The sequence below is a fragment of the Oreochromis niloticus genome, linkage group LG11 (genome assembly GCF_001858045.2).
Source record: "Oreochromis niloticus isolate F11D_XX linkage group LG11, O_niloticus_UMD_NMBU, whole genome shotgun sequence".
Lineage (NCBI taxonomy): Eukaryota > Metazoa > Chordata > Actinopteri > Cichliformes > Cichlidae > Oreochromis > Oreochromis niloticus.
In genome coordinates, this window is record NC_031976.2 from 33,345,569 (window position 1) to 33,373,454 (window position 27,886).

A 27,886-nucleotide genomic window follows, 5' to 3' on the forward strand; every position below is an offset into this window, starting at 1 on the left:
CACGTTTACTGCTTGTTTTTTTTTTTTTTTTTTTTTTTTTTTTTTTTTAAATCTAATCAGTGAATACAAAAAAGAATCCCTTGATTATTGTGGGGAAACTTGGAAATTCATCATAACTCTGAAGATTTTGGAGACCTGTAAGAATTAAGGTTTGCCTTGATAGTGAGAGATAGCTGATAATATGTATTCATGTCCCTGATATATGGAGCTGAAATTAGGTTCACTTATCATAGTTAGGTTATAGCTTATCATAGAGACTGGATTCAGAGGGAGACAGCAAGTCAGAAAGTTAAAAAAAAAATTGACCAATCAACACCCTTAATGATGACAACTACACATTATATATAATTAATTTAGAGAGAGAATTTCACATAAAACACCAACAGCATCAGTAGGAACGATCCTGTTGAAGTTGGCTGAAGTATTGAAGTATTCTGTGTTAAATCACACGGACATTTTTTAAATTCTTATATCCTTATTTATTTTTGGTGCTAATATCTTACCTAGCAATTGGAATTTATAGAATGTTGAAAAGTTCATTATTATAATAGTAATGATAATAATAATAATAATAATAATTATTATTATTATTAGTTGTAGTAGTAGTAAATGCTACAGCTCCACCTTTTACCTGTTTTTGATCTAGCAGATGTACAGCAGCATAATTAAGTAATTACATTTCATCCCTTGTTTCATATTATGTATTTTTCTTTCTCATTAAAAACAACTGCATTACTTCACCTGATTTCTTGCTATGCTTCTTTCACAGGTATTGCACACTCTTACCTTAAACCTGCATTTTTCCAATTGCCAGCAGGGGAGTGACTTCTTTGGTTTCTAAAGGAAGTCTGATTGAAGTTTACAGGGAAGCAGCCCCTTGAGTTTATGGTCTCCTCTGTTAGTTTCAATAAATTCATACAACATAAAGCTCATTTTGCAAATATGGTCACTATTAGAGCTAAAGAAGAAGTTAAAGCAGAGTTTGTTTTACCATGTGATTGACAAATCAATAGCCAACAAGTGTGCAGTGTCCCTTGGTTATATCCAACTCATGCTTGTGATGTGTGGTTTAAAAACGCAATGATGGAGGAACTTGTGGGTAACTAGCTGACTAGTCCAAAGCCCAGTAGTGGGTAACAGAAGTAGTAGTAGGTTGGACTGACTATTCATAATTTGAATCTACAAAACCAGTTATTTGTTGTTGTTGTTTTCAAGATGTTACAACACCACCTGCAACTAGCCACAGACGACAGCATTTTTAATATCTATGTGATATTGCATGAAGGCTGTGTCAGAGTAACCTGTAACCCCTCAATAAAAGCAATATGACCATGTTTTCTACATGTGTATTGACATTAGCCTGCAGTGAAACAATACTGCTGGCTCCAGCCGACTGGAAACTAGTAACTGAGCCCACAGAGTTCACCCGAAAGTGTTTACCGAGGTCAAAAAGAAATGGAGTCAAGGACCATTTTTCCACACAACAGGAAGTCATTTTGCAGCCAAAGGAGTTACTCAACTCCTGCTCATTAAAAAGAATAGAAGTTTAAGGCAGTGTTGGCTTTGCTTTTTAACCCTAGAAATTTTCTCAACCTAATAAATTAGACCGTCCCTGTTTTTGAAAAATCTTTTTCATCCCCAGTTCCTAAAAAGTTGGGTATTGTGTAAAATGTAAATAAAAACAGAATGCAATAATTTGCAACCCCCCCCCCAAAGCAATAGAAAACATGAGAAAACTGAGAGATTTTAGTATTTAAAATAATATCTATTTTTGAAAAAAGATGGTAGATGTGTAAAATTGTCCTGTCCCAACACATGTGGGTGCCATAAAAAAAAAAATCCATTAAAAATCAAAACAACAAGAAATCTCAACTGTTTATATTTGACAAGTGTGAAGAATTTGAAAAATGAAAAACAGAAAAGTGGCTCTCTGTAATGCTCACACAGAAGATTTGACTTTAAGCTTTATGCTAGAAAAATAAGAAATACGGAAAGGAAGAGCTGATGAGGAATAAATGGACTAACTGAGAAAACTTGAGGACAATTTGTAGTAAGTTTTGAATATTTACTACAGTTAAACTAGGTTTTATTACATTAAGATGGTTTTGCAACATGGATTTGATGTTTATGATGGCTTGTTGATGATAAATCATAGTTTTTATATACTGTAAGAGTATTTAATATAGTAAGAGCTGTATGCCAGCTGTAGCCAACTTTTGGAGGCAGAATACCTGTGGTTTTGCAACTATTTCTGATTTCTACTCATGAAAAACTATATCAGCTTTTCTCCTGTTAAAAATCCAGTGCACGTGTGCTTGAAGGGAGAACTTATTCCTTAATCTTGATTTCAGGTCAGAGTAAACTTAGCAGTTACTTGTTCTTACAGACTCCTCTAGTAACTTAAACTTCGCTGTTACTTAATTTAATTTCTTTTTATTACAAAGAATTATTACTTTGCAAAGATGTTTCATACGACCACATAGGGGAAAATTTGAATCTAATAACAAGAACTTGAGCCTAATTCCTCATGTTTTTATTGATCATATAAATAATGCAATAGGAGTTATTTTTATACAACGAACAAAAGAAACTGCTGATGAAATATTTGGTACACAGAGTTTTCAAAAAACGTAAATCAACAGAGTCTAAAAATGTTCTTAAAATTTGCCTGCACATACAATAATTTTGCTCACAGGATACTGGGATAAGGTACTTTTGCCTGCATAGGTTTTGTCACAGATTTACACCGGATGCCCTTTCTGATGCAACCCTCCCATTTGTCCAGCTTGGGACCTCGTGAAACTAGATTTGTATCTTCTTCCAGTCTCAAACCAGGGAGCTTTTGCTTCTAAATAAGGCTAATATATAATAATTACTACAATGTGGAACCACTGACAGTGTACTTTCTTTCTGTCTTATTTCTTTTATTTATATGTATGTTTGAATAACTGAAACTTTAGACAGAAAAAAGTTACTGTGTTCCTTACACACATTATGTTATGCTAATGCTGTAATCTGTCATAATTTGCAACTGCTTACATAGTGACAGCTGTATGATCACCGTACCATTCAGAGACTTTTCTGCCCCATTGAATCAATATCAAAGAAAAACTACTTGTTTGATACTAATGTTTGAATTGACAGTTTTACTCTCACAACCGCAAAGAGGCTTTATGTGTCTGACCTGAATCAAAAAAGCAACCTTTTGCTTGCCAGTCAAATGTGCTAACCACTCTACCATCTAGAACAACATAAATATAGTTTATTAAACAGCCATAACTGTGACTTTCTGCTAAAGATGGGGAAATGTTCTTACAATGTTATCAGATGTAATGTTTTTGAAAGGAAATGTAAGATAGTAACAACATTGTTACTACACTGGCGCTGTAGTTTTATGTTTTTATATTTCCATCCATCCATTTATCCATCCATTGCTTATCTGGATCATGAGGGTAAAAGTCAAAGCAGAGATGGCTAGAAAGAACTCCTTCTGCCCAGCCACCTCTCCAGTTTGCACAGGCCTCCTGCTTGTAGAATAGGGCTAAAACACCTGACCTGGTAATTAATCTGGCAACTAGCTCCTTTTGTTATGAAGGAGTATAGACTCTGCTCGGAGTCCCACCCAAATGACTGAGCTCTTCACCTTAAGGGAGATCTCAGCCGCTCTTCAGACTAAGTTAATTTCCAGGAGCTCATTCTTTTAGTCACTTCCCAAGATGCTCATGAGCATCAGTGAGGATTGGATGTCAGAACTATAAGTATTACTGAAATTATGACTATTGTTATTTATATAAATGTTTAGAGCCGGAAGAAATCACCACTACACTGCAATTTCAGCCATCCATCCATTCTCTTCTGCTTATCCGTATCAGGGTCACAGGCCCCAGCTACCATAGAGTGAGGAGGGGGGTACACCCTGGACAAGATGCCAATCTGACGCAGGCCTAACACACAGAGACAGACAACCATTCACACTCACATTCACACCTATAGGCAATTTAGAATCACCAATTAACCTAACCCCACTAACTGCATGTCTTTGGACTCTGGGAGGAAGCCAGAGTACCTGGAAAGAACCCAAGCAAACATAGGGAGAACATGCATGGTATGGACATGCATGGACAGGTAGGCAAATGTGTTTTCAAACCAACAGTGTAGCTGATTAGCCTTGAATACATCAGATTTTGTGCCAGAGTCAACACAGCCGCTGACTTGGTTTAGAGGTTAAACTTCAGACTGCCGACTCACCTTTATGGAGACAATAAATAGCTGATTATTATTTAAATGCCAGTGGCCTTCTACTTGTTTTTTCAGAATTATGCACACTCTTTTCAGCTTTATGCTTTTAACTCTTTCCCGAATAAAGATGACATTTGACAACCTCCTTGTACCCTTAGTTACAAATTTTGACCCCTCAATAAAGACATGGTTTGACAACCATTAGAATAGACCACGCTCACTAACGTCAGATGCACAGCCAGTCATTTTGTTCTATAAGCAGGCCTCAAATATGACAGGAACTGCTCAGTTGAGAAAAGCGCTTTAGCAGTTACTCCTCGTAGGCTTTCAAGGGCTAAAGAGTTAAAAAGAGAGACCAATCTGTTTTAAATAAAGGGCATCAAAGTAAATGTGATAACACTGGTATTGGCATTCCATGATTAAAACCATGTGGCCTTTTACAAAATCAATACTTCCAAGGCTCCGTTTCTCTTAATTCATGTCCGGTTTAATTCTTGATCCTTGACTCTAAGTGAGAAGTATTTCCAGTTAGAAGAATTCATAATTAAATCTACCAGAAGATAAAGTAGGTCAGCTGTAAGATGGGTTAGTGGGTGGGGGAAGGAAATCTGTTCCACTTCAAGATAATGGAAGTAATTTACAGCATTTTTCAACTGGAAATGACTGGAATAACCTAAAAAAAAGACACAAAAGAATCTGCATATGTAGTTGTCTGTGTCTATCCACTGGAAAGGCACAGAGTGCTACAGCGTGTGGTGCCAAAGCAGGAAGCCAAAGCTATTTTTTTAAAATATAAATACACTTGATCTCCTTCAATGCCACTGCTAACCCCATTGAGGCAGAGAGGCAGCACAGCTCCAATGTTAAAAGAGGCTAATTACTCCCAGTATCTCCCACACTCCAGGGAGGCGAGGTCATGCAGAGGACAGGCATGTGAAACATTCCTACAGCCTGCTGCTGCTAGACCTCCCTCCCACCTCAGTCTTCCCCTGTCCTCCTTTCTTTATCCATCCTCCCCCGCGCCGCTTCTTCTCTCTTTCCTATGTCCCACTTAGCATCACTTACATTTTTTCTTACTCTCCATCTTCCCAGTATTCATTTGTTTTCATTTTGGGATGGAGTGCATGTATTAAGCCATCCATCATTGATTGTTCTTGTGGCATAGGGCCAAGATACAATGATCTATTCACATTATACACGCCATGTAACTGTGTTGAGAATATTAGCATCTGATGTAAAGCAAGTTTAATGTTAACCTGTTTACCATTTTAGTTTAACATGTAAGCATGGTAAGATTTGCTACACATCAATAAACACACAGTAGAGCTGAATCTGATAGTAATACAGATATTTAGCCATAAATCAGGGCACTTGATACATTTTTGCCAGATGATGGTGCTCTAAGACAAGCTGGGTACTGACCACATATATCTTAATACCACACACTGTATCTTAATGTGTGGTTAACACTACTCATAGAATACTATCTGCTCCAAATGTGCCAAATACCTAAACCAGTGGTGTCAAACTCCTTTTAGCTCACAATGAAACTATATATACTGCCCTCCCAAAAAGTCACCACCTGGGTTTTAACTGGGCAAACAGTAACGAGCTTTCTATTGGATAATTACTGTAGTGGCTGGCAACAGGTTATTTATCTGTTATTTATCTGCTCACTGCATCATAACTGATGCAGTGAGCAACTTCTCTTAAACAACCACACCTGCAGACAGATCCTGTAGCCATGGAAAAGATATTATTCTGTTTCAAAAGAGTCAAATTATTGACTTCCATCAAGGAATGAGGACAACTGAGGAAATTCTATCCAGTGCATTATTAAAGCATTTAAGGATAGTAGTGAATCCATCTTTTTTATTTGCTTTTTTGTTTTTTTTAATGATTGTGAATGGAGTTCACTTTAAGGTCTGGTGAAATGAAATTGTGCAAAATGAGAAGTGTAACTCATGCATCTGTTAAACAGTAAAGACAAAAGAGCCTTTCCATATGCTCAATATGATGGGACCTGAAGTAATTCGGACTTAATAGCTATATAGTCCTAAGATAGCAGTGAGGCTAATCTGGGGAAAAACTGCTTCCGTTTACTAGTAAGCATACATGTTAGACTCATGAGCAATAGAAAATGTTAATGTGTTCTAATGAGTCCAGATTTACCCCATTCCAGACTGATGGGTAAAATTTTCAGAACAGAAATTGATGGTGAGATTTCCGGATTGAGTGAACAGAATTAATTTACATTACAATTTAAACACAAAAATGCACAAAACTTAAACACATTATGTTTTACCACAGTTTTGTTTTACATCTGCAAGAATTAAACAACTTTTATACCTTTAAAACTGATTTTTCCTTCGCTGTAGTTTTGCGAAATATATTGCTCCACCAGCGTCCAGGCCGTTATATTTCTTTCCAAAGAACATTGTCACAAAAGTCATGAAAGTTTTTTTATTCTAGATCCCCATAAATGGGCAGGTCTTTTTATTTGAATCTTAGCCATGAATGACAATCACAGTCAGCATACTGGATCGGTAGGAGTGGTACATAAATGTATCTTGAGTGAATGTACTCAAAGCCTCTGACAGCACATGTAGCAGTTCCAGGAGGTGTTGTATTCAGTATTGTGCTTTTTTGCTGCTTGGAATGGTTTCCCACAAAGTTAATAAAACCCATTTTGTGCATTTATGAGTCTCCAGCATTTAGTTCAGGATATTGCACCAAATGGCAAGTGGGCCCTAAATGACCAACAGTCAAACAGATCCTCAGCATTCCTTTTTTTCATCTTTACAACCAGTTGTAAAGCCTCACTTTAAAACTTAACACCACGGAGGGGTAATTTATTAGTGCAATATATCTCTTTATTTTTACTGTCGCACTAGATGACAGAGGCAAAGTCTTCTTTGAAGTTATATTTGACTTTCTTCAAGGTTTTTTACTATTCTCACTGCTTGATCTGTGATTTCTGTGATTTGTATAGTATGAAACATCTGAGCAATGTCTCTTCTTGTATATGGTGTATTTTTCACCTTCTTTGGACAGTACAGCAGGGAAGAGTATACAAGAAGAAGGAAAGAGAAGAAGAAGAGAGAGCAGGAGAGACACACAGAAAAGCCCTACAGGTCAGACTTGAAGCCAGACATGTGACATAAGGTCACCTGCTCAGCCAGTGAGCTAAACTGACACGACATGAAAGAGCATGCTTTAACCCAAACTGCGAGCCTTTCTCAGCCATAACCAAGTTGTTTTTATTGACTAAACCTAACCACTGAGTCCAAGTAAAAAGGGAGAGGAGGAAGTGTCACATTGGGCACCCATAATTCAATTACATTTTTCAGTTCAATTTTATTTATATAGCCCCAAATCACAAACACAGTTGCCTCAAGGAACTTTGTATTGTAAGGTAAAGACAATATTGAAGAGAAAACCACAACAATCACATTACCTCCTAAAAGCAAGCACTTCCAGTGGGAAGGAAAAACTCACTTTTTAAAGGAAGAAATCTCCAGCAGTCTTTGAAGAGTGATGCTCAGCCCTGGAGTGCATGGCCCAATTTAATTTGTGTTCATATCTTTTTTTCTTTTCTTTTCAACAAAAAAAAATGTAATGCTGCAGTTAAAGGAGAGATGAAAAACATTACTGTCTGTTTTGTACATGTTTTAACCATAGTAAACTGAATTCAGTCATTAAAAACAAGCATTTTAAAAGCTGTTTAAAGTGATTTTTAAAAGTTATGTAATAGAAGGGAGACTGCTGTACACATAAATATACAAAGATTGCTGTGTAGTTATGTTTTCCAAAGACTTGAAAAATAGATAGATAGATAAAACTTTATTAATCCCTCGTTTAGGTTCCCCCCGCAAATTAAGTAAATTCTCAGAAGCTTAGCATTAATCCATTAACTACAATGGGCATCTCTGTTCTGCCTAATCACATTTTATGTATGTTGCTGGAAAGTGGCTAAAAACACATTACGCCTTATAATTTACTTTTAATTTAAAGAACACAAATAGATCTTTAAAACTACATATAACCGTTTAGCATTTGTAGATGTATATTATCATCATTTTTATGTGCCTTTCTTCTCCTCCACCATTTCTCTTTAGCTTCCCTTGTTTATTCCCATTATTGTGGCAAATGCTTAATGTTAGCAGATTAGAATGGTAAATAGCCTGTATTTGTATAGCACTTTACACTACATTCAGTCATCCACACACTGGTGATGGCAAGCTACATTGTAGCCACAGCTGCCCGGGGGCGCACTGACAGAGGCGAGGCTGCCGGACACTGGCGCCACCGGGCCCTCTGACCACTACCAGTAGGCAACGGGTGAAGTGTCTTGCCCAAAGACACAACGACTGAGACTGTCGGAGCCGGTACTCGAACCAGCAACCTTCCGATTACAAGACAAACTGCCAACTCTTGAACCACGATCGCCCCGAAATGGGACTCTCCCATCTACGGACAGCTGACAACGAGCCAGCTAACAAACAACAGCTGGTTAAGTTGCCACATCAAAGAGGACAGGGCAAATTCTGTCATGGCTCACAGGCGACATTTAAGATGTGATGCTGAAGCCTTACAAGCTTATGTCTGAAAAGTAGCAAGTAGTGGCAGATGATTACGCAGTAAAACCTTTAAAATATTTAATGACACACAACACATTTTACTGATGACATTTGTTGGTGGTTTGCCAGGGTGTGGTTTGTAGCTCGGCTGCAGGGAAGATGTGGAGCAGTGGGTTGTGGTGTCAGAAGAGGCTGACTCACACACCTGACCTCCATCACTGAATCATGTCTTCCCTTTAAAGGATGTTGCTGGAACTGGAGGGGACAACATTGTGGCAGCTGGAAAGTTGCTCAGACAGAGAGTGCAAAAATCTATAAACAATAGAATGCAAAGCAATGTGCAACGCCGTGTGTGTGTGGGTACTCATTCATGTCACAGTCGTATTGAGTGCTGCTAAATGGAAAATAGCTGATCACTGGACTTTAGCTCTAAACAGATGATCAAATTAGACATTAGGGAGACGTTTAAAAGATTAAGAAACTTTTCTCTGATTTGACGGTGGCCAACCATGTTTGTTTTATTTATTCTTCAATGCTGGAAATAAACACACTAAATCCCACAAAAGCAACCTTACAATGTGATTACATCATGATTAGGAAAGTTAAGTTTAATAGATACATCAAACATTTCTAGTGATAAAACTAGCCAATGCATTTGTAGAGCAGTTTTCAAAAATAAGATTATACAAAGCGATTTATAAGACCTAAATGATTTCTTCTGTAAAATATAAGGTAGATAAAGACAAAAGAGACATTTTCCTACCATTATTAAAATCAAATGAGTGTTGTCTGTGCAGTGTAATGTAAATCTATGAATAATGAAGGAAAATATGATAAAATGTAAAAAGGTTACTTTTGACTCATTATTTTTGTTTTGAGTTCAGATTTAAATTCCAGGTTCATTCAACTATTAAACTGCAACAGTGGCACTCCAGGTTAAATCTAGGAGCAGACTACTTTTAAAAAATGATTTCATTTATTTAAAAAGATTTAAATCCAACTCAAACAAACTCAAACTAATGGCTATTAATAGGTAGATGACTAATCTAAGTTATTTAACTTTCCAATCATTTAGCCATAAAAAGAGTCAAAACAAGAAATTATATTATGGCCGTGTTAGGATGGTCCATCAGTTTTAAAGTTTATGTATAGTTTAATTTGTTATTTTTTACTATCTTCTACTTTTTTATTTCCCCCCCCTGTGTTTCTTAAAATTTCAAAATTCCTAGATAAACATAAAAAACACTAATTTCATTCATCTCTGTTGATTTTCAATGACTCTGTAAACCTGAATATGTAAAATTGTGTCTGTGTTATGGAAATATTATTTTTTGCCATAAGTCATGCGCAAGACATTTTTTGAATTTATGTGCGAGGAATTTAACTGTGGCAATGAAAATGAATACGTGTAAAATGAAATTTGATTTGTTTTTTTCCCATACTTGAAAAAATAATTCCATGTGGCTTATTGCTGCTTAGTAATAAGCCAAGAGATGTCACATAGTTTCATTTATAAATAAATAAATAAAACCTTTGAAAAAACTAAATCTAGGAGAAGTTGTTTATCAGTCACAAGCCGCACAGTTTTAAAGACAGGCTAAAAACATATAAAGTAACTACCATCAAGTTAATAAATCATTGTATTAGTAAAGTATCCATGTGTCATTTACTTGACCTTTATCTACTAAATATATATTACAACAAAATTTCAAACTACCTCTTAACACAAACCATGTGTAACATTTTGTCAAACAAACCTATTCTTCCCAAAATAGGGTGACCAGACTTGTTTGGATATGGTCACCTTAGAGATAATGTGACAGGTTCCTCATTTGAAAAATAAGTATTACTGATTGACTCATTTATTCATAATTGTCTTTGTCAAGGGAATGTTGTACAGGTCGCATGTGTCAAGTTGACTGTCTCCTGTTTTCTGGGCTGAATCTTCCATTGCAGCTTGATGTCAGCTGGTTCCTCACTTGCTAGTTTTGCACTTAGCTAAGAAAGAATACAATAATTGGCATTTTTTGGCAACATTTTCTTATGTTAAATTCAGTATAACTTCATATCAGATTTTTGTCCTACCATTCCTACTTCTAAAAAACAATGGAGAAGAGAAAAGAATTACCTGTTGCAGGACCTGGGTGTTAATAGTGTCATCTGTCAAGTTAGTGTCAGTTTGAATCCTTATTTTCACCACAGTTGTATGCACTCTATCTGAACAATATAAAATATAAAATCACAAACAAGTCAGATGCACAGTAATTAAAACAAAAAAGAAGATAAAGTTTCTTTGGAGAAGGGAACAGTCACCTTCCTCGCAAATGAAAGCTTTCTTAAGAGCGCAATCATCATCGGTCCATTGATGTTGAGAATATTCACACACACAAAAGTCATTAAAGTCAGCGTTATTTGGTTTTCCAGATAGCCAGTTTCTAAATAAGCTGTTGCTGTTATCAGACCAAGTCCATGGTTCTCTATAAAGACCAATCCACACTCCACTCAAAGGCGATTTTTTTTTTGAAAGACCTTTGTATTTTCAACAGAGCTCTCGATTGTAACCAAGTCAGTGTAGTATGCTCTGCAGTGAGCTTGTGCATCCAACCATATGCGCGCAATTGTGACATACACATAGGAGTTTGTTGTCTCTGCAAAGGACAAAAGTAAAACCAGTACTAACTTAGTGAAGAAAATGAATCAAATGGTGATCATTTAAAAGACTGGCTTTTCAATACACAAATACAAACATAATAACTGCACAGAAGAGGAGAGATACATGTGCGCTTGTATGTTGTGACTGACAATGTGTTGGATATGGATTAATGGACAAGTTTGTATCTTGTTGGCCAGCTCTGTTCTAGGATGCCCTCTGGACCCAGTGGAGGTGGTGAGTGACAGGAGAATGGTGGCTAAGCTGTCATCCCTGTTGGACAACATCTCCCACCCCATGCATGAGACTGTGACAGCACTGAGCAGCTCCTTCAGTGGGAGACTGCGGCACCCATGGTGTGGGACGGAGAGATTTCGCAGGTCTTTCCTCCCCACTGCTGTCAGACTCCACAATAAAGACTTTAACTGATCAAACACACACATCCACAAATGTGCAATAACACTAATGTGCAATAATCTTTTCTGGCATCGTTGTATTTTTACTCAATTGTATATAGCATTTGTACTCTATTTTTTATCTCATTGTATATTTTATTCTACTGTATATAGTATTTTATTTTATTCTATTCTGTACAGTTGTGTACTGTATTTATTCTTATTTTATTTTATTCTAATTTTTGCTTCATAACTTTTGCACTGTCCACTTCCTGCTGTGACAAAACAAATTTCCCACGTGTGGGACTAATAAAGGTTATCTTATCTTTAATAGGTAAGCCAGTAGGTATAATCAATACAAATAATTCCTTACCTGTGTAACAAATAAAAGGGCTAAGAAGAAAACAGTCTTTATCAGACCATGTTCCATCAGAGTTCATAAACCCGCAGAATTCAGAACTGAAAGAATTATCTGGCTCACCAGTACGCCAAACTTCATAACCAGTTTTACTTGTTTGACCAGTTGCTGACCATCTCCATGAGTTGGTATAATTTTTCAGTGTTCCCTTCCAGGCTTCGGGGTCATCTCTTAATCCAATCCATGCTGTAGTGGTTGATAAAGGAGGTCTGTTCAGTCTGTTTATGGCCTCCATGCTGTCGATGGTGGCCAGGTCTGTGTATTTCTCTCTGCAGTAATTTTGAGCATCAGTCCAATTCATTATCAAATTGACATAGTGGAAGTACCTTATGTGGTAAGAGGAAGGTATGCAAAGTCCTGGGGAGTGATGACACAGTAACATAATTAGATTAAACATGTTCTGACAGAATTAAGAGACACTCATCCTGAGAGACATGAATATCAAACTTAAAAATACAGAACATACCTTTAATTTTAATTGGCTTTTAATGTATCATGAACAGTGTTGGTCAAGTTACTTGAAAAAAGTAATCAGTAACTAATTACTGATTACTTCCCCAAAAAAGTAATCCTGTTACTTTACTGATTACTTATTTTCAAAAGTAATTAATTACTTAGTTACTTAGTTACTTTTTAAAAACACAATTTACAACCTGAATAGGTGATAAAGCAATAGATCTTTCAGCCCAATTCTACTTTTTCTGCATAATCAATCATACAAAATGTAATCAAATGGAAATGTCTCTTTTTAAAACTTGTTTTATTAGTTTTAATCTTTTAACTTTATGCATCAAGCAAAAATGAACTTATATGCAATATTCTCTGACTGGAAGAAATTTGTTTAACATTTAAACCTATTTTCTGCACATTCCAGCACATAAAATAAATTTTTTTTTGTGTTTACACTCACTCTTTCAAATAGATGCAAGTAAAACACAGAAGAAAATAAATAAAGTCAAAGGCTAGTTGCACTATTTTCACCTGTAAAGCAGGACTGGGGTAGGCGGGGGTTTACCCTGGTGCAGGTGTGCCGCAGCGGTCAGTTGAAGACTCCGCGAGTTACTCTGTCAATTTCCCATTACAGTCGTACCGCACTCGGTGCTTGCTTGGAAGTTAAGGAGTTTTTTGTCGCTGTAAAAAGAAGTTTTCTTCCCACGCACAACGGACGCTAATGTTTTTGTCACTTTCTATGGAATCAAACTCAAAGTAAGGTCAGTACTTCCACGCTTTAAACACTGCACACTCATACTCTCTCCCGTACTTGATATATTATCCATTGTTGATCTGCAGACAGCTGTTGTCACGAACGTCGCACTCGCTTACGTCACTTTCATGAGACATTCTCGCAAAAAACTCACGGTTTTAGTAACCCTGCTGACTGAAGAAAAAAGTTGTCTGTCAAACACCCATAAAACTGTAGTTCCTGGTAAACTGATGGAGATTTTTACATGGCCGACAACAGTTTGCGTGTCATACCTACCTACTGCAAATCCCAGCTTGACGTGACTCTGGCAGAGGCTCGCAGGTCCTCGTTAGTATAGTGGACAGTATCTCCGCCTGTCACGCGGAAGACCGGGGTTCGATTCCCCGACGGGGAGTGAGCAGTCTCCTTCTCTGCTCTGCCTTTTACCTGGAATGACCACACACCCTTTAATCGCACGCTACGTGCATTTCTTGCACGGAGTCCATCATTCAAAAAGACCCTGTGGAATTTCTCCCCCACATCCTAGTCAATCTAATAATCTAGTCCTATAATGGGCTTGAAAAAACATCAATTCCACCTGTGCGCTCACAAGTCAAAAATGTCTTCTAGGCAAGAGCTCCCATGAGAAGAGATGCTAGTCCAAGAGAACTCTGCTTGTCCAGCGTTTTCTCCGCTTTACTTGCGTCCCTATTGACAAATAAGTCTCTTGGCTTTGTCTTCTGTAGGTTGTGTGCTAGCCAGACAAAGAACATCAAAGAGCTTGTCAACAAGAAGATCAGCTCCCACGAGAAGAGATGCTGTCTCGAGATCACAATTTGGATTGTCAATATAACCATAACTGGGGGAATGCTTGAAAAATTACACAAATGGGAGTTCCCCGCTTCTCACTAGTGCTACATGATCTGTCATAGCAGTCCTCAAATGTAAGAAGGCATCGAAATGCCCCTCTAATGAGGAGAGGGCACGCACGCTCCGTTTCCGTAGTGTAGTGGTTATCACGTTCGCCTAACACGCGAAAGGTCCCTGGTCCGAAACCAGGCGGAAACATGCTTCCTTGTTTCCCCATACAAAAGTGTCTGCCTGCAGGCATTGCTTTATCTTGTGGGGTTGTACTGCTGTTTGGGACACACAGGAGAGAAAGTACTCAAACCTTGTTCAGGGCTCTGACGTTTGTAACCTTTGGATGCTCATGTTGCTAAAAAGTTGTCTATAGCCCAAATTTCAGAAAATTTCACACAAATCAACATGTCTAGAGTCACCATATTTACTGAAGATGCAGGCACAGACTAAGGTCTTGGAAATGAGTGGCTCTAGCTGGCCTGCACAGGACTTGGGCCTATTTTCAGCCAATGCACAACGCGATGAAACACATGGCCTCTTTAGGCAACATTTCTGCTGCTCGAGGTTCTGGGGTTCTTAGGGCAGCATATGTTGTGCTGCGCTTGCTTCAGAGAACTCCTAAATGTCAAAAGTTTAAGTGAGCCTAACATGGAGACTATAGTTCAGATTCCTTGCTAGCGAGCGTCTGTCTCTTCTTCATGGCTCCTTCCGTTCAAGGACATGATAGTAACATGCCATCAGATTTGTCAGATTGGCCAGATTACTCATTGAGACACATTGCAAAGCCAAGCAAGTCATCGCCCACCGTTTCCGTAGTGTAGTGGTTATCACGTTCGCCTCACACGCGAAAGGTCCCCGGTCCGAAACCGGGCGGAAACATGGATGTTTTGCTTCTTTGGTCACAAGGGAAATGATGTTCACTGTTTAGACAACTCTGCTTGTCCAGCATTTTCTCTGTTTTACTTGCGTCCCTATTGAGAAATAAGTCTCCTAGTTTTGTCTTCTGTAGGTTGTGTGCTACCCAAGCAAAGGACATCAAAGAGCTTGTCAACCAGAAGCTCGGGGTCTTCAGTGGTGGCAACAGAATTAGAAGTGAGAAGAGTACAAGGGGAATTGTTGACTTGAGTAAAGATGGCCAATGAAAGACATAGCGGGACGCTGAAGTGGAAAGTGCAGCAGAAGAGCATGAGCCAGATTTGGTGCGGCATGAAGACCACGCGCAGATGAGATCAGTCAACAGAAGAGGAGTGGAATTGACTGGGCCACTAACTTGTTCTTTAAGTCCTTAGACTCTCATGCTAGCGTGTGCTAATGCTAATGTACCTGTGGAGCAAAGGGCAAGAAAGCCAAATGAGGTTCCACTGAGACTTGAACTCAGATCACTGGAGTCAAAGTCCAGAGTGCTCACCATTACACCATGGAACCCTGCTGACTGAAGAAAAAAGTTGTCTGTCAAACACCCATAAAACTGTAGTTCCTGGTAAACTGATGGAGATTTTTACATGGCCGACAACAGTTTGCGTGTCATACCTACCTACTGCAAATCCCAGCTTGACGTGACTCTGGCAGAGGCTCGCAGGTCCTCGTTAGTATAGTGGACAGTATCTCCGCCTGTCACGCGGAAGACCGGGGTTCGATTCCCCGACGGGGAGTGAGCAGTCTCCTTCTCTGCTCTGCCTTTTACCTGGAATGACCACACACCCTTTAATCGCACGCTACGTGCATTTCTTGCACGGAGTCCATCATTCAAAAAGACCCTGTGGAATTTCTCCCCCACATCCTAGTCAATCTAATAATCTAGTCCTATAATGGGCTTGAAAAAACATCAATTCCACCTGTGCGCTCACAAGTCAAAAATGTCTTCTAGGCAAGAGCTCCCATGAGAAGAGATGCTAGTCCAAGAGAACTCTGCTTGTCCAGCGTTTTCTCCGCTTTACTTGCGTCCCTATTGACAAATAAGTCTCTTGGCTTTGTCTTCTGTAGGTTGTGTGCTAGCCAGACAAAGAACATCAAAGAGCTTGTCAACAAGAAGATCAGCTCCCACGAGAAGAGATGCTGTCTCGAGATCACAATTTGGATTGTCAATATAACCATAACTGGGGGAATGCTTGAAAAATTACACAAATGGGAGTTCCCCGCTTCTCACTAGTGCTACATGATCTGTCATAGCAGTCCTCAAATGTAAGAAGGCATCGAAATGCCCCTCTAATGAGGAGAGGGCACGCACGCTCCGTTTCCGTAGTGTAGTGGTTATCACGTTCGCCTAACACGCGAAAGGTCCCTGGTCCGAAACCAGGCGGAAACATGCTTCCTTGTTTCCCCATACAAAAGTGTCTGCCTGCAGGCATTGCTTTATCTTGTGGGGTTGTACTGCTGTTTGGGACACACAGGAGAGAAAGTACTCAAACCTTGTTCAGGGCTGTGACGTTTGTAACCTTTGGATGCTCATGTTGCTAAAAAGTTGTCTATAGCCCAAATTTCAGAAAATTTCACACAAATCAACATGTCTAGAGTCACCATATTTACTGAAGATGCAGGCACAGACTAAGGTCTTGGAAATGAGTGGCTCTAGCTGGCCTGCACAGGACTTGGGCCTATTTTCAGCCAATGCACAACGCGATGAAACACATGGCCTCTTTAGGCAACATTTCTGCTGCTCGAGGTTCTGGGGTTCTTAGGGCAGCATATGTTGTGCTGCGCTTGCTTCAGAGAACTCCTAAATGTCAAAAGTTTAAGTGAGCCTAACATGGAGACTATAGTTCAGATTCCTTGCTAGCGAGCGTCTGTCTCTTCTTCATGGCTCCTTCCGTTCAAGGACATGATAGTAACATGCCATCAGATTTGTCAGATTGGCCAGATTACTCATTGAGACACATTGCAAAGCCAAGCAAGTCATCGCCCACCGTTTCCGTAGTGTAGTGGTTATCACGTTCGCCTCACACGCGAAAGGTCCCCGGTCCGAAACCGGGCGGAAACATGGATGTTTTGCTTCTTTGGTCACAAGGGAAATGATGTTCACTGTTTAGACAACTCTGCTTGTCCAGCATTTTCTCTGTTTTACTTGCGTCCCTATTGAGAAATAAGTCTCCTAGTTTTGTCTTCTGTAGGTTGTGTGCTAGCCAAGCAAAGGACATCAAAGAGCTTGTCAACCAGAAGCTCGGGTCTTCAGTGGTGGCAACAGAATTAGAAGTGAGAAGAGTACAAGGGAATTGTTGACTTGAGTAAAGATGGCCAATGAAAGACATAGCGGGACGCTGAAGTGGAAAGTGCAGCAGAAGAGCATGAGCCAGATTTGGTGCGGCATGAAGACCACGCGCAGATGAGATCAGTCAACAGAAGAGGAGTGGAATTGACTGGGCCACTAACTTGTTCTTTAAGTCCTTAGACTCTCATGCTAGCGTGTGCTAATGCTAATGTACCTGTGGAGCAAAGGGCAAGAAAGCCAAATGAGGTTCCACTGAGACTTGAACTCAGATCACTGGAGTCAAAGTCCAGAGTGCTCACCATTACACCATGGAACCCTGCTGACTGAAGAAAAAAGTTGTCTGTCAAACACCCATAAAACTGTAGTTCCTGGTAAACTGATGGAGATTTTTACATGGCCGACAACAGTTTGCGTGTCATACCTACCTACTGCAAATCCCAGCTTGACGTGACTCTGGCAGAGGCTCGCAGGTCCTCGTTAGTATAGTGGACAGTATCTCCGCCTGTCACGCGGAAGACCGGGGTTCGATTCCCCGACGGGGAGTGAGCAGTCTCCTTCTCTGCTCTGCCTTTTACCTGGAATGACCACACACCCTTTAATCGCACGCTACGTGCATTTCTTGCACGGAGTCCATCATTCAAAAAGACCCTGTGGAATTTCTCCCCCACATCCTAGTCAATCTAATAATCTAGTCCTATAATGGGCTTGAAAAAACATCAATTCCACCTGTGCGCTCACAAGTCAAAAATGTCTTCTAGGCAAGAGCTCCCATGAGAAGAGATGCTAGTCCAAGAGAACTCTGCTTGTCCAGCGTTTTCTCCGCTTTACTTGCGTCCCTATTGACAAATAAGTCTCTTGGCTTTGTCTTCTGTAGGTTGTGTGCTAGCCAGACAAAGAACATCAAAGAGCTTGTCAACAAGAAGATCAGCTCCCACGAGAAGAGATGCTGTCTCGAGATCACAATTTGGATTGTCAATATAACCATAACTGGGGGAATGCTTGAAAAATTACACAAATGGGAGTTCCCCGCTTCTCACTAGTGCTACATGATCTGTCATAGCAGTCCTCAAATGTAAGAAGGCATCGAAATGCCCCTCTAATGAGGAGAGGGCACGCACGCTCCGTTTCCGTAGTGTAGTGGTTATCACGTTCGCCTAACACGCGAAAGGTCCCTGGTCCGAAACCAGGCGGAAACATGCTTCCTTGTTTCCCCATACAAAAGTGTCTGCCTGCAGGCATTGCTTTATCTTGTGGGGTTGTACTGCTGTTTGGGACACACAGGAGAGAAAGTACTCAAACCTTGTTCAGGGCTGTGACGTTTGTAACCTTTGGATGCTCATGTTGCTAAAAAGTTGTCTATAGCCCAAATTTCAGAAAATTTCACACAAATCAACATGTCTAGAGTCACCATATTTACTGAAGATGCAGGCACAGACTAAGGTCTTGGAAATGAGTGGCTCTAGCTGGCCTGCACAGGACTTGGGCCTATTTTCAGCCAATGCACAACGCGATGAAACACATGGCCTCTTTAGGCAACATTTCTGCTGCTCGAGGTTCTGGGGTTCTTAGGGCAGCATATGTTGTGCTGCGCTTGCTTCAGAGAACTCCTAAATGTCAAAAGTTTAAGTGAGCCTAACATGGAGACTATAGTTCAGATTCCTTGCTAGCGAGCGTCTGTCTCTTCTTCATGGCTCCTTCCGTTCAAGGACATGATAGTAACATGCCATCAGATTTGTCAGATTGGCCAGATTACTCATTGAGACACATTGCAAAGCCAAGCAAGTCATCGCCCACCGTTTCCGTAGTGTAGTGGTTATCACGTTCGCCTCACACGCGAAAGGTCCCCGGTCCGAAACCGGGCGGAAACATGGATGTTTTGCTTCTTTGGTCACAAGGGAAATGATGTTCACTGTTTAGACAACTCTGCTTGTCCAGCATTTTCTCTGTTTTACTTGCGTCCCTATTGAGAAATAAGTCTCCTAGTTTTGTCTTCTGTAGGTTGTGTGCTAGCCAAGCAAAGGACATCAAAGAGCTTGTCAACCAGAAGCTCGGGGTCTTCAGTGGTGGCAACAGAATTAGAAGTGAGAAGAGTACAAGGGGAATTGTTGACTTGAGTAAAGATGGCCAATGAAAGACATAGCGGGACGCTGAAGTGGAAAGTGCAGCAGAAGAGCATGAGCCAGGTTTGGTGCGGCATGAAGACCACGCGCAGATGAGATCAGTCAACAGAAGAGGAGTGGAATTGACTGGGCCACTAACTTGTTCTTTAAGTCCTTAGACTCTCATGCTAGCGTGTGCTAATGCTAATGTACCTGTGGAGCAAAGGGCAAGAAAGCCAAATGAGGTTCCACTGAGACTTGAACTCAGATCACTGGAGTCAAAGTCCAGAGTGCTCACCATTACACCATGGAACCCTGCTGACTGAAGAAAAAAGTTGTCTGTCAAACACCCATAAAACTGTAGTTCCTGGTAAACTGATGGAGATTTTTACATGGCCGACAACAGTTTGCGTGTCATACCTACCTACTGCAAATCCCAGCTTGACGTGACTCTGGCAGCGGCTCGCAGGTCCTCGTTAGTATAGTGGACAGTATCTCCGCCTGTCACGCGGAAGACCGGGGTTCGATTCCCCGACGGGGAGTGAGCAGTCTCCTTCTCTGCTCTGCCTTTTACCTGGAATGACCACACACCCTTTAATCGCACGCTACGTGCATTTCTTGCACGGAGTCCATCATTCAAAAAGACCCTGTGGAATTTCTCCCCCACATCCTAGTCAATCTAATAATCTAGTCCTATAATGGGCTTGAAAAAACATCAATTCCACCTGTGCGCTCACAAGTCAAAAATGTCTTCTAGGCAAGAGCTCCCATGAGAAGAGATGCTAGTCCAAGAGAACTCTGCTTGTCCAGCGTTTTCTCCGCTTTACTTGCGTCCCTATTGACAAATAAGTCTCTTGGCTTTGTCTTCTGTAGGTTGTGTGCTAGCCAGACAAAGAACATCAAAGAGCTTGTCAACAAGAAGATCAGCTCCCACGAGAAGAGATGCTGTCTCGAGATCACAATTTGGATTGTCAATATAACCATAACTGGGGGAATGCTTGAAAAATTACACAAATGGGAGTTCCCCGCTTCTCACTAGTGCTACATGATCTGTCATAGCAGTCCTCAAATGTAAGAAGGCATCGAAATGCCCCTCTAATGAGGAGAGGGCACGCACGCTCCGTTTCCGTAGTGTAGTGGTTATCACGTTCGCCTAACACGCGAAAGGTCCCTGGTCCGAAACCAGGCGGAAACATGCTTCCTTGTTTCCCCATACAAAAGTGTCTGCCTGCAGGCATTGCTTTATCTTGTGGGGTTGTACTGCTGTTTGGGACACACAGGAGAGAAAGTACTCAAACCTTGTTCAGGGCTGTGACGTTTGTAACCTTTGGATGCTCATGTTGCTAAAAAGTTGTCTATAGCCCAAATTTCAGAAAATTTCACACAAATCAACATGTCTAGAGTCACCATATTTACTGAAGATGCAGGCACAGACTAAGGTCTTGGAAATGAGTGGCTCTAGCTGGCCTGCACAGGACTTGGGCCTATTTTCAGCCAATGCACAACGCGATGAAACACATGGCCTCTTTAGGCAACATTTCTGCTGCTCGAGGTTCTGGGGTTCTTAGGGCAGCATATGTTGTGCTGCGCTTGCTTCAGAGAACTCCTAAATGTCAAAAGTTTAAGTGAGCCTAACATGGAGACTATAGTTCAGATTCCTTGCTAGCGAGCGTCTGTCTCTTCTTCATGGCTCCTTCCGTTCAAGGACATGATAGTAACATGCCATCAGATTTGTCAGATTGGCCAGATTACTCATTGAGACACATTGCAAAGCCAAGCAAGTCATCGCTCACCGTTTCCGTAGTGTAGTGGTTATCACGTTCGCCTCACACGCGAAAGGTCCCCGGTCCGAAACCGGGCGGAAACATGGATGTTTTGCTTCTTTGGTCACAAGGGAAATGATGTTCACTGTTTAGACAACTCTGCTTGTCCAGCATTTTCTCTGTTTTACTTGCGTCCCTATTGAGAAATAAGTCTCCTAGTTTTGTCTTCTGTAGGTTGTGTGCTAGCCAAGCAAAGGACATCAAAGAGCTTGTCAACCAGAAGCTCGGGGTCTTCAGTGGTGGCAACAGAATTAGAAGTGAGAAGAGTACAAGGGAATTGTTGACTTGAGTAAAGATGGCCAATGAAAGACATAGCGGGACGCTGAAGTGGAAAGTGCAGCAGAAGAGCATGAGCCAGGTTTGGTGCGGCATGAAGACCACGCGCAGATGAGATCAGTCAACAGAAGAGGAGTGGAATTGACTGGGCCACTAACTTGTTCTTTAAGTCCTTAGACTCTCATGCTAGCGTGTGCTAATGCTAATGTACCTGTGGAGCAAAGGGCAAGAAAGCCAAATGAGGTTCCACTGAGACTTGAACTCAGATCACTGGAGTCAAAGTCCAGAGTGCTCACCATTACACCATGGAACCCTGCTGACTGAAGAAAAAGTTGTCTGTCAAACACCCATAAAACTGTAGTTCCTGGTAAACTGATGGAGATTTTTACATGGCCGACAACAGTTTGCGTGTCATACCTACCTACTGCAAATCCCAGCTTGACGTGACTCTGGCAGAGGCTCGCAGGTCCTCGTTAGTATAGTGGACAGTATCTCCGCCTGTCACGCGGAAGACCGGGGTTCGATTCCCCGACGGGGAGTGAGCAGTCTCCTTCTCTGCTCTGCCTTTTACCTGGAATGACCACACACCCTTTAATCGCACGCTACGTGCATTTCTTGCACGGAGTCCATCATTCAAAAAGACCCTGTGGAATTTCTCCCCCACATCCTAGTCAATCTAATAATCTAGTCCTATAATGGGCTTGAAAAAACATCAATTCCACCTGTGCGCTCACAAGTCAAAAATGTCTTCTAGGCAAGAGCTCCCATGAGAAGAGATGCTAGTCCAAGAGAACTCTGCTTGTCCAGCGTTTTCTCCGCTTTACTTGCGTCCCTATTGACAAATAAGTCTCTTGGCTTTGTCTTCTGTAGGTTGTGTGCTAGCCAGACAAAGAACATCAAAGAGCTTGTCAACAAGAAGATCAGCTCCCACGAGAAGAGATGCTGTCTCGAGATCACAATTTGGATTGTCAATATAACCATAACTGGGGGAATGCTTGAAAAATTACACAAATGGGAGTTCCCCGCTTCTCACTAGTGCTACATGATCTGTCATAGCAGTCCTCAAATGTAAGAAGGCATCGAAATGCCCCTCTAATGAGGAGAGGGCACGCACGCTCCGTTTCCGTAGTGTAGTGGTTATCACGTTCGCCTAACACGCGAAAGGTCCCTGGTCCGAAACCAGGCGGAAACATGCTTCCTTGTTTCCCCATACAAAAGTGTCTGCCTGCAGGCATTGCTTTATCTTGTGGGGTTGTACTGCTGTTTGGGACACACAGGAGAGAAAGTACTCAAACCTTGTTCAGGGCTGTGACGTTTGTAACCTTTGGATGCTCATGTTGCTAAAAAGTTGTCTATAGCCCAAATTTCAGAAAATTTCACACAAATCAACATGTCTAGAGTCACCATATTTACTGAAGATGCAGGCACAGACTAAGGTCTTGGAAATGAGTGGCTCTAGCTGGCCTGCACAGGACTTGGGCCTATTTTCAGCCAATGCACAACGCGATGAAACACATGGCCTCTTTAGGCAACATTTCTGCTGCTCGAGGTTCTGGGGTTCTTAGGGCAGCATATGTTGTGCTGCGCTTGCTTCAGAGAACTCCTAAATGTCAAAAGTTTAAGTGAGCCTAACATGGAGACTATAGTTCAGATTCCTTGCTAGCGAGCGTCTGTCTCTTCTTCATGGCTCCTTCCGTTCAAGGACATGATAGTAACATGCCATCAGATTTGTCAGATTGGCCAGATTACTCATTGAGACACATTGCAAAGCCAAGCAAGTCATCGCTCACCGTTTCCGTAGTGTAGTGGTTATCACGTTCGCCTCACACGCGAAAGGTCCCCGGTCCGAAACCGGGCGGAAACATGGATGTTTTGCTTCTTTGGTCACAAGGGAAATGATGTTCACTGTTTAGACAACTCTGCTTGTCCAGCATTTTCTCTGTTTTACTTGCGTCCCTATTGAGAAATAAGTCTCCTAGTTTTGTCTTCTGTAGGTTGTGTGCTAGCCAAGCAAAGGACATCAAAGAGCTTGTCAACCAGAAGCTCGGGGTCTTCAGTGGTGGCAACAGAATTAGAAGTGAGAAGAGTACAAGGGGAATTGTTGACTTGAGTAAAGATGGCCAATGAAAGACATAGCGGGACGCTGAAGTGGAAAGTGCAGCAGAAGAGCATGAGCCAGGTTTGGTGCGGCATGAAGACCACGCGCAGATGAGATCAGTCAACAGAAGAGGAGTGGAATTGACTGGGCCACTAACTTGTTCTTTAAGTCCTTAGACTCTCATGCTAGCGTGTGCTAATGCTAATGTACCTGTGGAGCAAAGGGCAAGAAAGCCAAATGAGGTTCCACTGAGACTTGAACTCAGATCACTGGAGTCAAAGTCCAGAGTGCTCACCATTACACCATGGAACCCTGCTGACTGAAGAAAAAAGTTGTCTGTCAAACACCCATAAAACTGTAGTTCCTGGTAAACTGATGGAGATTTTTACATGGCCGACAACAGTTTGCGTGTCATACCTACCTACTGCAAATCCCAGCTTGACGTGACTCTGGCAGAGGCTCGCAGGTCCTCGTTAGTATAGTGGACAGTATCTCCGCCTGTCACGCGGAAGACCGGGGTTCGATTCCCCGACGGGGAGTGAGCAGTCTCCTTCTCTGCTCTGCCTTTTACCTGGAATGACCACACACCCTTTAATCGCACGCTACGTGCATTTCTTGCACGGAGTCCATCATTCAAAAAGACCCTGTGGAATTTCTCCCCCACATCCTAGTCAATCTAATAATCTAGTCCTATAATGGGCTTGAAAAAACATCAATTCCACCTGTGCGCTCACAAGTCAAAAATGTCTTCTAGGCAAGAGCTCCCATGAGAAGAGATGCTAGTCCAAGAGAACTCTGCTTGTCCAGCGTTTTCTCCGCTTTACTTGCGTCCCTATTGACAAATAAGTCTCTTGGCTTTGTCTTCTGTAGGTTGTGTGCTAGCCAGACAAAGAACATCAAAGAGCTTGTCAACAAGAAGATCAGCTCCCACGAGAAGAGATGCTGTCTCGAGATCACAATTTGGATTGTCAATATAACCATAACTGGGGGAATGCTTGAAAAATTACACAAATGGGAGTTCCCCGCTTCTCACTAGTGCTACATGATCTGTCATAGCAGTCCTCAAATGTAAGAAGGCATCGAAATGCCCTCTAATGAGGAGAGGGCACGCACGCTCCGTTTCCGTAGTGTAGTGGTTATCACGTTCGCCTAACACGCGAAAGGTCCCTGGTCCGAAACCAGGCGGAAACATGCTTCCTTGTTTCCCCATACAAAAGTGTCTGCCTGCAGGCATTGCTTTATCTTGTGGGGTTGTACTGCTGTTTGGGACACACAGGAGAGAAAGTACTCAAACCTTGTTCAGGGCTGTGACGTTTGTAACCTTTGGATGCTCATGTTGCTAAAAAGTTGTCTATAGCCCAAATTTCAGAAAATTTCACACAAATCAACATGTCTAGAGTCACCATATTTACTGAAGATGCAGGCACAGACTAAGGTCTTGGAAATGAGTGGCTCTAGCTGGCCTGCACAGGACTTGGGCCTATTTTCAGCCAATGCACAACGCGATGAAACACATGGCCTCTTTAGGCAACATTTCTGCTGCTCGAGGTTCTGGGGTTCTTAGGGCAGCATATGTTGTGCTGCGCTTGCTTCAGAGAACTCCTAAATGTCAAAAGTTTAAGTGAGCCTAACATGGAGACTATAGTTCAGATTCCTTGCTAGCGAGCGTCTGTCTCTTCTTCATGGCTCCTTCCGTTCAAGGACATGATAGTAACATGCCATCAGATTTGTCAGATTGGCCAGATTACTCATTGAGACACATTGCAAAGCCAAGCAAGTCATCGCTCACCGTTTCCGTAGTGTAGTGGTTATCACGTTCGCCTCACACGCGAAAGGTCCCCGGTCCGAAACCGGGCGGAAACATGGATGTTTTGCTTCTTTGGTCACAAGGGAAATGATGTTCACTGTTTAGACAACTCTGCTTGTCCAGCATTTTCTCTGTTTTACTTGCGTCCCTATTGAGAAATAAGTCTCCTAGTTTTGTCTTCTGTAGGTTGTGTGCTAGCCAAGCAAAGGACATCAAAGAGCTTGTCAACCAGAAGCTCGGGGTCTTCAGTGGTGGCAACAGAATTAGAAGTGAGAAGAGTACAAGGGGAATTGTTGACTTGAGTAAAGATGGCCAATGAAAGACATAGCGGGACGCTGAAGTGGAAAGTGCAGCAGAAGAGCATGAGCCAGGTTTGGTGCGGCATGAAGACCACGCGCAGATGAGATCAGTCAACAGAAGAGGAGTGGAATTGACTGGGCCACTAACTTGTTCTTTAAGTCCTTAGACTCTCATGCTAGCGTGTGCTAATGCTAATGTACCTGTGGAGCAAAGGGCAAGAAAGCCAAATGAGGTTCCACTGAGACTTGAACTCAGATCACTGGAGTCAAAGTCCAGAGTGCTCACCATTACACCATGGAACCCTGCTGACTGAAGAAAAAAGTTGTCTGTCAAACACCCATAAAACTGTAGTTCCTGGTAAACTGATGGAGATTTTTACATGGCCGACAACAGTTTGCGTGTCATACCTACCTACTGCAAATCCCAGCTTGACGTGACTCTGGCAGAGCTCGCAGGTCCTCGTTAGTATAGTGGACAGTATCTCCGCCTGTCACGCGGAAGACCGGGGTTCGATTCCCCGACGGGGAGTGAGCAGTCTCCTTCTCTGCTCTGCCTTTTACCTGGAATGACCACACACCCTTTAATCGCACGCTACGTGCATTTCTTGCACGGAGTCCATCATTCAAAAAGACCCTGTGGAATTTCTCCCCCACATCCTAGTCAATCTAATAATCTAGTCCTATAATGGGCTTGAAAAAACATCAATTCCACCTGTGCGCTCACAAGTCAAAAATGTCTTCTAGGCAAGAGCTCCCATGAGAAGAGATGCTAGTCCAAGAGAACTCTGCTTGTCCAGCGTTTTCTCCGCTTTACTTGCGTCCCTATTGACAAATAAGTCTCTTGGCTTTGTCTTCTGTAGGTTGTGTGCTAGCCAGACAAAGAACATCAAAGAGCTTGTCAACAAGAAGATCAGCTCCCACGAGAAGAGATGCTGTCTCGAGATCACAATTTGGATTGTCAATATAACCATAACTGGGGGAATGCTTGAAAAATTACACAAATGGGAGTTCCCCGCTTCTCACTAGTGCTACATGATCTGTCATAGCAGTCCTCAAATGTAAGAAGGCATCGAAATGCCCCTCTAATGAGGAGAGGGCACGCACGCTCCGTTTCCGTAGTGTAGTGGTTATCACGTTCGCTAACACGCGAAAGGTCCTGGTCCGAAACCAGGCGGAAACATGCTTCCTTGTTTCCCCATACAAAAGTGTCTGCCTGCAGGCATTGCTTTATCTTGTGGGGTTGTACTGCTGTTTGGGACACACAGGAGAGAAAGTACTCAAACCTTGTTCAGGGCTGTGACGTTTGTAACCTTTGGATGCTCATGTTGCTAAAAAGTTGTCTATAGCCCAAATTTCAGAAAATTTCACACAAATCAACATGTCTAGAGTCACCATATTTACTGAAGATGCAGGCACAGACTAAGGTCTTGGAAATGAGTGGCTCTAGCTGGCCTGCACAGGACTTGGGCCTATTTTCAGCCAATGCACAACGCGATGAAACACATGGCCTCTTTAGGCAACATTTCTGCTGCTCGAGGTTCTGGGGTTCTTAGGGCAGCATATGTTGTGCTGCGCTTGCTTCAGAGAACTCCTAAATGTCAAAAGTTTAAGTGAGCCTAACATGGAGACTATAGTTCAGATTCCTTGCTAGCGAGCGTCTGTCTCTTCTTCATGGCTCCTTCCGTTCAAGGACATGATAGTAACATGCCATCAGATTTGTCAGATTGGCCAGATTACTCATTGAGACACATTGCAAAGCCAAGCAAGTCATCGCTCACCGTTTCCGTAGTGTAGTGGTTATCACGTTCGCCTCACACGCGAAGGTCCCCGGTCCGAAACCGGGCGGAAACATGGATGTTTTGCTTCTTTGGTCACAAGGGAAATGATGTTCACTGTTTAGACAACTCTGCTTGTCCAGCATTTTCTCTGTTTTACTTGCGTCCCTATTGAGAA

The 27,886-nt window shown here is 41.8% G+C and overlaps 26 non-coding genes across 26 annotated transcripts; 20 read left to right on the top strand and 6 right to left on the bottom strand.

The window, feature by feature from the left end:
• The first annotated feature begins 13,808 nt into the window (after nucleotides 1-13,808).
• Nucleotides 13,809-13,880, top strand: trnad-guc (transfer RNA aspartic acid (anticodon GUC)). Its single transcript has one exon. It is a non-coding gene; the product is annotated as a tRNA-Asp (tRNA).
• Nucleotides 13,881-14,460: 580 nt separating this feature from the next.
• trnav-aac (transfer RNA valine (anticodon AAC)) lies at nucleotides 14,461-14,533 on the top strand. Its single transcript has one exon. It is a non-coding gene; the product is annotated as a tRNA-Val (tRNA).
• Nucleotides 14,534-15,132: 599 nt separating this feature from the next.
• On the top strand, nucleotides 15,133-15,205 carry trnav-cac (transfer RNA valine (anticodon CAC)). Its single transcript has one exon. It is a non-coding gene; the product is annotated as a tRNA-Val (tRNA).
• A 474-nt stretch (nucleotides 15,206-15,679) lies between these two features.
• Nucleotides 15,680-15,751, bottom strand: trnaq-uug (transfer RNA glutamine (anticodon UUG)). The gene has a single exon. It is a non-coding gene; the product is annotated as a tRNA-Gln (tRNA).
• Nucleotides 15,752-15,906: 155 nt separating this feature from the next.
• On the top strand, nucleotides 15,907-15,978 carry trnad-guc (transfer RNA aspartic acid (anticodon GUC)). The gene has a single exon. It is a non-coding gene; the product is annotated as a tRNA-Asp (tRNA).
• Nucleotides 15,979-16,558: 580 nt separating this feature from the next.
• trnav-aac (transfer RNA valine (anticodon AAC)) lies at nucleotides 16,559-16,631 on the top strand. Its single transcript has one exon. It is a non-coding gene; the product is annotated as a tRNA-Val (tRNA).
• Nucleotides 16,632-17,230: 599 nt separating this feature from the next.
• Nucleotides 17,231-17,303, top strand: trnav-cac (transfer RNA valine (anticodon CAC)). Its single transcript has one exon. It is a non-coding gene; the product is annotated as a tRNA-Val (tRNA).
• Nucleotides 17,304-17,775: 472 nt separating this feature from the next.
• Nucleotides 17,776-17,847, bottom strand: trnaq-uug (transfer RNA glutamine (anticodon UUG)). Its single transcript has one exon. It is a non-coding gene; the product is annotated as a tRNA-Gln (tRNA).
• Nucleotides 17,848-18,002: 155 nt separating this feature from the next.
• trnad-guc (transfer RNA aspartic acid (anticodon GUC)) lies at nucleotides 18,003-18,074 on the top strand. Its single transcript has one exon. It is a non-coding gene; the product is annotated as a tRNA-Asp (tRNA).
• Nucleotides 18,075-18,654: 580 nt separating this feature from the next.
• Nucleotides 18,655-18,727, top strand: trnav-aac (transfer RNA valine (anticodon AAC)). The gene has a single exon. It is a non-coding gene; the product is annotated as a tRNA-Val (tRNA).
• Nucleotides 18,728-19,326: 599 nt separating this feature from the next.
• On the top strand, nucleotides 19,327-19,399 carry trnav-cac (transfer RNA valine (anticodon CAC)). The gene has a single exon. It is a non-coding gene; the product is annotated as a tRNA-Val (tRNA).
• Nucleotides 19,400-19,873: 474 nt separating this feature from the next.
• On the bottom strand, nucleotides 19,874-19,945 carry trnaq-uug (transfer RNA glutamine (anticodon UUG)). Its single transcript has one exon. It is a non-coding gene; the product is annotated as a tRNA-Gln (tRNA).
• A 155-nt stretch (nucleotides 19,946-20,100) lies between these two features.
• Nucleotides 20,101-20,172, top strand: trnad-guc (transfer RNA aspartic acid (anticodon GUC)). The gene has a single exon. It is a non-coding gene; the product is annotated as a tRNA-Asp (tRNA).
• A 580-nt stretch (nucleotides 20,173-20,752) lies between these two features.
• Nucleotides 20,753-20,825, top strand: trnav-aac (transfer RNA valine (anticodon AAC)). The gene has a single exon. It is a non-coding gene; the product is annotated as a tRNA-Val (tRNA).
• A 599-nt stretch (nucleotides 20,826-21,424) lies between these two features.
• trnav-cac (transfer RNA valine (anticodon CAC)) lies at nucleotides 21,425-21,497 on the top strand. Its single transcript has one exon. It is a non-coding gene; the product is annotated as a tRNA-Val (tRNA).
• Nucleotides 21,498-21,970: 473 nt separating this feature from the next.
• Nucleotides 21,971-22,042, bottom strand: trnaq-uug (transfer RNA glutamine (anticodon UUG)). Its single transcript has one exon. It is a non-coding gene; the product is annotated as a tRNA-Gln (tRNA).
• A 154-nt stretch (nucleotides 22,043-22,196) lies between these two features.
• trnad-guc (transfer RNA aspartic acid (anticodon GUC)) lies at nucleotides 22,197-22,268 on the top strand. The gene has a single exon. It is a non-coding gene; the product is annotated as a tRNA-Asp (tRNA).
• Nucleotides 22,269-22,848: 580 nt separating this feature from the next.
• trnav-aac (transfer RNA valine (anticodon AAC)) lies at nucleotides 22,849-22,921 on the top strand. The gene has a single exon. It is a non-coding gene; the product is annotated as a tRNA-Val (tRNA).
• A 599-nt stretch (nucleotides 22,922-23,520) lies between these two features.
• trnav-cac (transfer RNA valine (anticodon CAC)) lies at nucleotides 23,521-23,593 on the top strand. Its single transcript has one exon. It is a non-coding gene; the product is annotated as a tRNA-Val (tRNA).
• Nucleotides 23,594-24,067: 474 nt separating this feature from the next.
• trnaq-uug (transfer RNA glutamine (anticodon UUG)) lies at nucleotides 24,068-24,139 on the bottom strand. Its single transcript has one exon. It is a non-coding gene; the product is annotated as a tRNA-Gln (tRNA).
• A 155-nt stretch (nucleotides 24,140-24,294) lies between these two features.
• trnad-guc (transfer RNA aspartic acid (anticodon GUC)) lies at nucleotides 24,295-24,366 on the top strand. Its single transcript has one exon. It is a non-coding gene; the product is annotated as a tRNA-Asp (tRNA).
• Nucleotides 24,367-24,945: 579 nt separating this feature from the next.
• On the top strand, nucleotides 24,946-25,018 carry trnav-aac (transfer RNA valine (anticodon AAC)). Its single transcript has one exon. It is a non-coding gene; the product is annotated as a tRNA-Val (tRNA).
• Nucleotides 25,019-25,617: 599 nt separating this feature from the next.
• On the top strand, nucleotides 25,618-25,690 carry trnav-cac (transfer RNA valine (anticodon CAC)). The gene has a single exon. It is a non-coding gene; the product is annotated as a tRNA-Val (tRNA).
• Nucleotides 25,691-26,164: 474 nt separating this feature from the next.
• trnaq-uug (transfer RNA glutamine (anticodon UUG)) lies at nucleotides 26,165-26,236 on the bottom strand. Its single transcript has one exon. It is a non-coding gene; the product is annotated as a tRNA-Gln (tRNA).
• A 154-nt stretch (nucleotides 26,237-26,390) lies between these two features.
• trnad-guc (transfer RNA aspartic acid (anticodon GUC)) lies at nucleotides 26,391-26,462 on the top strand. The gene has a single exon. It is a non-coding gene; the product is annotated as a tRNA-Asp (tRNA).
• Nucleotides 26,463-27,712: 1,250 nt separating this feature from the next.
• On the top strand, nucleotides 27,713-27,784 carry trnav-cac (transfer RNA valine (anticodon CAC)). Its single transcript has one exon. It is a non-coding gene; the product is annotated as a tRNA-Val (tRNA).
• The last annotated feature ends 102 nt before the right edge of the window (nucleotides 27,785-27,886 follow it).